This window comes from Schistocerca americana, chromosome 6 (genome assembly GCF_021461395.2).
Source record: "Schistocerca americana isolate TAMUIC-IGC-003095 chromosome 6, iqSchAmer2.1, whole genome shotgun sequence".
Lineage (NCBI taxonomy): Eukaryota > Metazoa > Arthropoda > Insecta > Orthoptera > Acrididae > Schistocerca > Schistocerca americana.
Genome location: NC_060124.1, coordinates 418,884,466 through 418,892,875, shown reverse-complemented (window position 1 = coordinate 418,892,875; position 8,410 = coordinate 418,884,466). Strand labels below are relative to the sequence as shown.

At 41.3% G+C, this 8,410-nt stretch overlaps 1 non-coding gene across 1 annotated transcript; it reads left to right on the top strand.

Moving 5' to 3' along the window:
* Positions 1 to 283: 283 nt before the first annotated feature.
* Positions 284 to 358, top strand: Trnat-ugu. Its single transcript has one exon. It is a non-coding gene; the product is annotated as a tRNA-Thr (tRNA).
* The last annotated feature ends 8,052 nt before the right edge of the window (positions 359 to 8,410 follow it).

Genomic DNA, 8,410 nt, shown 5'->3' with positions numbered 1-8,410 from the left:
CCAGGGGCAGATATGGAATCTGACTACAATTTATTGGCCATGAACTGAAGATGAAACTAAATAAATTGCAAAAAAATTAGAAAATTAAGGAGATGGGACCAGGATAGGTTGCAAGAACCAGAGCTTGTTGAGAGTTTCATAGGGAGAATTAGGCAACAATTGACTAGAACTGGGAAAACAAATACAATTGAAATGGAATGTAGTGTGTGGACATTAAGTTGGGAATATGGGTCTCGCGGGGAGCATGCAAGGAATAAATCCCTGCAGTCGCACTATTGTCTATGCCCTCGGTGGCTCAGATGGATAGAGCGTCTGCCATGTAAGCAGGAGATCCCGGGTTCGAGTCCCGGTCAGGGTAAACATTTTCAACTGTCCCCGTTGATGTACATCAACACCTGTCGACAGCTTAGAGTATTGATTTAATTATCATTTGAATACAATTGAAGGTGAATGGGTAATTTCATAACAAGAGATAGTGAAGACAGCTGAGGATAAAATACGTAAAAGGACAAGGCCTGGTAGAAGTCCTTAGAGAGTACAAAAGATCTTGAATTTAACTGATGAAAGGAGAAAATATAAAAATATAAAACCTTCCAGCACCTGATTGAACGTATGCTTGCGAGAGTGGAAGCTGTCATCGAGGGTAAAGGTGAGCCAACACCATATTGAATTCCAGCATTACAGATGGAGGGCGCCACGAACTTGTAAGTCATTTTCAACCAGGTGTCTGGATACTTTTGATCACATAGTGTATTTCTGATACTTAACCTTCTCCTCGCCAGTATTTCTCCATTATATTACATAATCTCTGTGCTCTGTTGTCTACCCTTTAAATATTTTTCTAGCAATTGCATGAGTTTACTGGTGACATCTCTCTTTGCAATTTTTGATAAGAGGACATCATGATGTGCTCCATCAAAAGCCCTTGAGAGGTCCAGGAATACTACTGCTGTTTGGAATTTTCCATTTATTTTTTTCAAGTACATTATGGACAAACTGTACTGCTGCTGATGTGGCACTTCGACCTCTTCTGAAACCATGCTGGGAATCACTTAGTATGTCCGCATTGTTGTAATGTTTCAGGATTTTTTTTAATATTATTTTCTCTATCAATCTGCTGAAAATGAAGGTTAGGGCACTGGGTCTGTAGTTCTGTACATGCTTTATTTCCCCCTTTTTGTGTACTGGTTTCACTACATACAGTTTCAACTTGTCAGGGATCACACCATCTTCAAGAACACAGTTTATTAGATGAAGTAGTGGTTTCATTAGTTCATGTTTGCATTTCTTCAATAGATACGGAGATGAAATGATAATTAAATTGACACCCTAGCAGCAAACAGGCGTGGATATACATCATTGGGGACATGTTGAAAATGTGTGCCCCAACCGGGACTCGAACCTGGGATCTCCTGCTTACATGGCAGACGCTCTATCCATCTGAGCCACCAAGGGCACAGAGGATAGTACGCCTGCAGGGACTTATCCCTTGCATGCTCCCTGTGAGACCCACATTCCCAACATGCCCACACTACTACATTCATAGTGCGCCTAACAGGTGTTTGCCCATGCACTCATTACTCGTGGCTGATTAATCTACCAAATCCGGTACAAGTTGGGGCATAGCATGTGCGTTCGCATAAGAAGGTCAATGGCCGGGTAGCCGTATTTTAACTTTATACGAAAGTAGTATCTGTTCCCGAAAGAACAGATACCATTGATGACCATGCAGCTACTCTATAATGAAATGATAATTAAATTGACACCCTATATCTGTGCCTGTTTACAGCTATGATGTCAATTTAATTATCATTTCATTCTAGAGAAGCTGCATAGTCATCAATGGTATCTGTTCTTTCAGAAACAGATACTACTTTCATACATAGTTAAAATATGGCTACCCGGCCATTGACCTCCTTGTGCCAATGCACACGCTATGCCCCAACTTGTACGAGACCTGGTAGATTAATCTGCCACGAGTAATGAGTACGATTGGCAAACATCTATTAGGCACACTACGAATGTAGTAGTGGACATGTTGGGAATGTGGGTGTCACAGGGAGCGTGCAAGGGATAAGTCCCTGCAGATGTACTATCCTCTGTGCCCTCGGTGGCCCAGATGGATAGAGTGTATGCCATGTAAACAGGAGATCCCAGGTTCAAGTCCCAGTCAGGGCACACATTTTCAACATGTCCCCAATGATGTATATCCATGCCTGTTTGCAGCTAGGGTGTCAGTTTAATTGTCATTTCATTATAGAGAAGCTGCATAGTCATCAATGTTATCTATTATTTCGGGAACAGATACTACCTTCATATATACACTCCTGGAAATTGAAATAAGAACACCGTGAATTCATTGTCCCAGGAAGGGGAAACTTTATTGACACATTCCTGGGGTCAGATACATCACATGATCACACTGACAGAACCACAGGCACATAGACACAGGCAACAGAGCACGCACAATGTCGGCACTAGTACAGTGTATATCCACCTTTCGCAGCAATGCAGGCTGCTATTCTCCCATGGAGACGATCATAGAGATGCTGGATGTAGTCCTGTGGAACGGCTTGCCATGCCATTTCCACCTGGCGCCTCAGTTGGACCAGCGTTCGTGCTGGACGTGCAGACCGCGTGAGACGACGCTTCATCCAGTCCCAAACATGCTCAATGGGGGACAGATCCGGAGATCTTGCTGGCCAGGGTAGTTGACTTACACCTTCTAGAGCACGTTGGGTGGCACGGGATACATGCGGACGTGCATTGTCCTGTTGGAACAGCAAGTTCCCTTGCCGGTCTAGGAATGGTAGAACGATGGGTTCGATGACGGTTTGGATGTACCGTGCCCTATTCAGTGTCCCCTCGACGATCACCAGTGGTGTACGGCCAGTGTAGGAGATCGCTCCCCACACCATGATGCCGGGTGTTGGCCCTGTGTGCCTCAGTCGTATGCAGTCCTGATTGTGGCGCTCACCTGCACGGCGCCAAACACGCATACAACCATCATTGGCACCAAGGCAGAAGCGACTCTCATCGCTGAAGACGACACGTCTCCATTCGTCCCTCCATTCACGCCTGTCGCGACACCACTGGAGGCGGGCTGCACGATTTGGGGCGTGAGCGGAAGACGGCCTAACGGTGTGCGGGACCGTAGCCCAGCTTCATGGAGACGGTTGCGAATGGTCCTCGCCGATACCCCAGGAGCAACAGTGTCCCTAATTTGCTGGGAAGTGGCGGTGCAGTCCCCTACGGCACTGCGTGGGATCCTACGGTCTTGGCGTGCATCCGTGCATCGCTGCGGTCCGGTCCCAGGTCGACGGGCACGTGCACCTTCCGCCGACCACTGGCGACAACATCGATGTACTGTGGAGACCTCACGTCCCACGTGTTGAGCAATTCGGCGGTACGTCCACCCGGTCTCCCGCATGCCCACTATACGCCCTCGCTCAAAGTCCGTCAACTGCACATACGGTTCACGTCCACGCTGTCGCGGCATGCTACCAGTGTTAAAGACTGCGATGGAGCTCCGTATGCCACGGCAAACTGGCTGACACTGACGGCGGCGGTGCACAAATGCTGCGCAGCTAGCGCCATTCGACGGCCAACACCGCGGTTCCTGGTGTGTCCGCTGTGCCGTGCGTGTGATCATTGCTTGTACAGCCCTCTCGCAGTGTCCGGAGCAAGTATGGTGGGTCTGACACACCGGTGTCAATGTGTTCTTTTTTCCATTTCCAGTAGTGTAGATATGGAGATGTTTCATCTAATCCTGCTGATTTTTTGTTTCTGAGGTTATCAATAAGCTGCAGAATGTAATATGTGCTTACTGCAGGTAGTGGGCAGTTCTATTTGTTACTGGACAGTATTTATGAATTAATTATTAAAAATTTTGCTGAGTAGAAGAGGATCAGATATATCTTCATTATTCACACTTAAGTGTACACTATTAGTTTTAATTTCTGTTTCACTGTTTCTGATTTTATTTACAATTGACCAGAAGTCTTTGAAACATTATCTGAAACTCGTATCTGTTGGCTGATTCTTTCTGATTTTGATCTCCTGACTTCTTTGCAGTACTTATATTTGTTCTGCTTGTAGAGTGCTTTATGTAACTCTGAGTTAGTCAGTCTGTGTAAGCTATACATGTTTCCCATTTTTTCTTTCAGATCTTCTGTTTTAAAATCTAATGCCACAGATTTTGATTTTGAAGGCTGATTTTTCTGGATACTCACTTTTTTTAATGGCATGGGTCTATGTAAGTGCTCAGTTGTAATTTCTGTGAACATGTTCCATTTATTGTTGAACCCAATGATAATCCTAACAGATTCCCATGATTACTGGCTTAAAATATGTCTTAGTGTAGCAGTGTTGTTTGCACATAATATTTGCTTGTGTTCGTACATTTTTCTTGGTTTGAATTTGGTATTACATTTGTGATAACATGATCAATTGATTTACTATGTGTATTAGGTATTCTGGTAGGTACTAGTCCAAGAAGATGGGGTTGGGTTCTTTGGGGAAAGAGACCAACAGCGAGGTCATCGGTCTCATTGGATTAGGGAATTACGGGGAAGGAAGTCGGCCGTGCCCTTTCAAAGGAACCACCCCGGCATTTACCTGGAGCGATTTAGGGAAATCACGAAAAACCTAAATCAGGATGGCTGGACGCGGGATTGAACCGTCACTCCCGAATGTGAGTTCAGTGTCGCTCGGTCAGTCTAAGAAGATCTTTAGCCCCATTTGACAGTATACAATCTGTAAAACATTTGCTTTCCTGACCATCACTTAAAGTGTTGATGTTCAGATCTCCCAGTATGACAAGATTTACACTTCTACAACCTGACATTAATTTACTTAAAACTCCATCAAGTGATTTCAGAAAAGCATCAAAATTTTCACATGGGCATCTGTGTATACTTATGATATAGAAAGGAACAGTGCAAAATGTGATTTTAAGAATAGCAGTTTCGAAATCTTCGTCAACACAGATATTGCTCCCCCCATAGCACTTTTTCTGTGGTGGTTACGAATTTAAATTTTCTTGGGTAGATGGCAACACCACCACCTTAATTGTGTGTTCTGTAGTAGAACATAGCTAAGTTGTAGCTTTCTAATTTTCAATATTGAATCTTGTCCACTGTTTTCTGGTGTTCTGTAACTATTACTACATATGGAGACAGTCCTGTGATAAATGATTCAAAAGCACCTATTTTGTTTCCTAAACCCTGTACATTGTAATGCAAAAGTGATAAATTATTCCCATGGGGACTGAAGTTTGTTTGAGGCACATACAAAACACATACATTTGCATCTGGTGTTGCAGTGGTGGAACATTTTATTGTCCTAAAAAAACATCACTCTTATCCTGCCGATGAATTGTTTTACTGACCTGGCATTTCATGGTTGATTCTCCTAAGTGTTTCTTATTATTGTTCTTGAGAGGATGGCCTCTGTAGCACAATACTGCACATTCAATTTGCTGTTCACTACTTCTTTGTAGTCTGTTGAGATGGAAGCCATGCGATGTGTTAAATCTTCTTCCTATGCAGATTATGCCCACAAATGTAACATTTTTGAACCTTGTGTGTATATTTAGGATCTGTTTATTTGTTCTCCACAATTCTTTATATACACATGACCAGACTGGCAAGTCATGTCGATGTGGAACGCAGAAAACAATCACATTTAAGTTTCTCAGCTCATATAGCCTTCTTTTGAGCGAGATCACTAGGTCTTTTATTTCACTTTTTGCTGCACCATTTTATCCCGCTAAGAGCAAAAAAAAGTTGTCATTTGTTGTTGCTCACTATGCTAGTTATTTTGTGACTGCTTCTAGACTGAAATTCAGCTGCTATGTTCCATTATGGACTATCTGCTGACAGGTTTATTTTACACGTTTTTTTTTGGTTGAAGATAACTGTTTTTAGGCCTGCCAGTATGTGGATGTTGCACGGTAGCACAGTTTGTTTTGTCTTTTTTGTCCATATTAGTCGATAATCCATTTGATTCACTGTCAACGACTACACTCACAGTTGAATTGCTTCTTGTTGTTGTCGAAAGCAACTCTGTTGCTCTTTGTTTCTGAAGTCCTTCTTTCCATGTGGTTCGCTGCAGCTTGTTGAGATATCACAGTCTACACCTGAAAGCACTTCAAAAGGGTTTTTGTGCATAAAGATTGTGTCGTGATACTTTTACCATTTACACGATTTTGCAGTTATTGCATGCTGTTTTTGTAAGTGACTTTAGTCCACTTTTTGCTAGCAGGCGCTATGCTTTGCGGAACTTGTCGAGTATTCGGCACACTTTCTCCAAGCTGAAAATTCGAGATATTCAGTTTCAAAGCACTGCTTATAAATTGTAAGCAGGACACATGTTTCTTTAACTTCTTGATTTCCTCTGCACAATTTGCCATTCCTTCTTTTTAATGGCAATATTAACTCTTTTCCACAGAGAAACATCTCAAACTTTCACATCGGCTGCCATTTTACATAATATTGACAGGAAGCGCAAAATGGCTGAGCAGAGGTGGCTAGAGGTCAGCTGTAAGGATTTAGAAGCATATTTCTCTAGGGGAAGCGTAGATACCACCTGCAGGAAAATTATAGAGGTCTTTGGAGAACAGAGAACAGCTGTATAAAAACCAGTCCTAAGCAAAGAAGGGAAAGCCAGAAGTGGAAGGAGTATATAGGATGTCTATAAAAGGGAGATGAACTTGAAGGGAATATTATAGAAGTGGAGTCACATGTAGATGAAGATGAGGTGGGGGACATGTTACTGTGAGAAGAATTTGATAGGGCACTAAAAGATCTAAGATGAAACTAGCTCCTGGCAGTAGACAACAGTTCATCAGAACTACTGACAGCCTTGGGAGAGCTAGCCATGACAGAAAGCTTTCACCTGGTGCACAAGATGCTTTCACCTGGTGCACAAGATGAAGGATGTCTAATCCCCTTGGCAACTGTGTGCACTACAGTTGTATCATTGATAACATAAGATAGGTTAAGAAAGGCAAACCTACATTTATAGCATTTGGGGATTTAGAGAAAGTATTTGACAAATGTTGACAGCAATGCTTTCTCTGAAATTCTGAGGGTAGCAGTGGTAAAATACAGGGATCGAAAGGCTATTTATAACTTGTACAGAAATCAGATGGCAGTTATAAGAGTCGACAGTCATCAAAAGGTAAAATTGTAGAGGGAGGTCAAGAGATGGATACAGTAAACAGATTCAGAAGGATGGAAGCTGCAGTAGTTATTCAGAGATGAAGGTGCTTGCACAGGATAGAGTGGCACGGGAAGCTGCATCAAACCAGTGTTCAGACTCAAGACCACGACGACAGTATTTTCATGAAGTGATAAGAAACTAGCCAAACTAAAATGCATAATCTCTACATGAATAATAGCAGTTGATACAATTTTAAAATTAGTGTGAAAATTAATGTTAGATGGAGCTACCTGTATTTGTTTATAAACTGTATTTGCCATAAATTTGTATAGAAAACTAACTTTCTCCAAATTTTGCTTGTGTCAAATATTTTTCATCTTTTTGCAAAACATTGTTGTACTCAAAACTTTTCTATATTTACAATTTTTATTGTAAGTTTAATTCTGTAGACATTTCAACAACAGTATGTAAAATTGTGTTGGTTGTGATACGACTTATACAATATAGTAACACCCACAAATTTAGTCTATTTAAATCTGTATTTAGTCACAGGTGAGTTGAAGATGATGTGTATTTACTCATACTTGTTGAAGATGATGTCCAGCCTGTAACAGTTCGTGCTTCTAGAAATATAATTTTATTCAATGCATGCACCAAAATTCATAAAAAAATGTCTTTTCTTTAGTAGAGTGCATGGAAGAGATACTAGATGCATGAGCTTACAGTTTTTTTACCTGCAGTGAAGTAATTATCAGCACCCCACTGTCAATATTAGAATGAAAAGTTAAGTATCTAGTGTGTAACATTCTGCCACAATTTCTTTAATCTTTGAAATATGCTTCAAAAATCACCAGAAGCAAACTACAAATTTGTTGGATTTTAATTTCAATCATAGTTCCATTTGTAGATTATCATTACTATGTCTACCCACCATATAAACCTAGTATATTGTGTTAATGGTTTGACTGCTGATAAGAATCAAAATCACTCTGTGGTTTCACATCTTCAAGAAAACAAGTGAAGAAACAGAAATCCATAAAAGGTGTGGCTAGAACTCTAAATGCAGCAAACCTGCTCTGAACTAGCTAAAACTGTCAAATAGGCTAATGGCCAACTGCCACAATCTGTTGTTGGTAAAAAGAAAAAAAAAGCTGCCATGCCATAAATGACCATAACAATTAAATAGTTCACATCCATGAAGTTAATATCTTTTGTACAATAAAATAGAGGAATGAAAATGCAACAC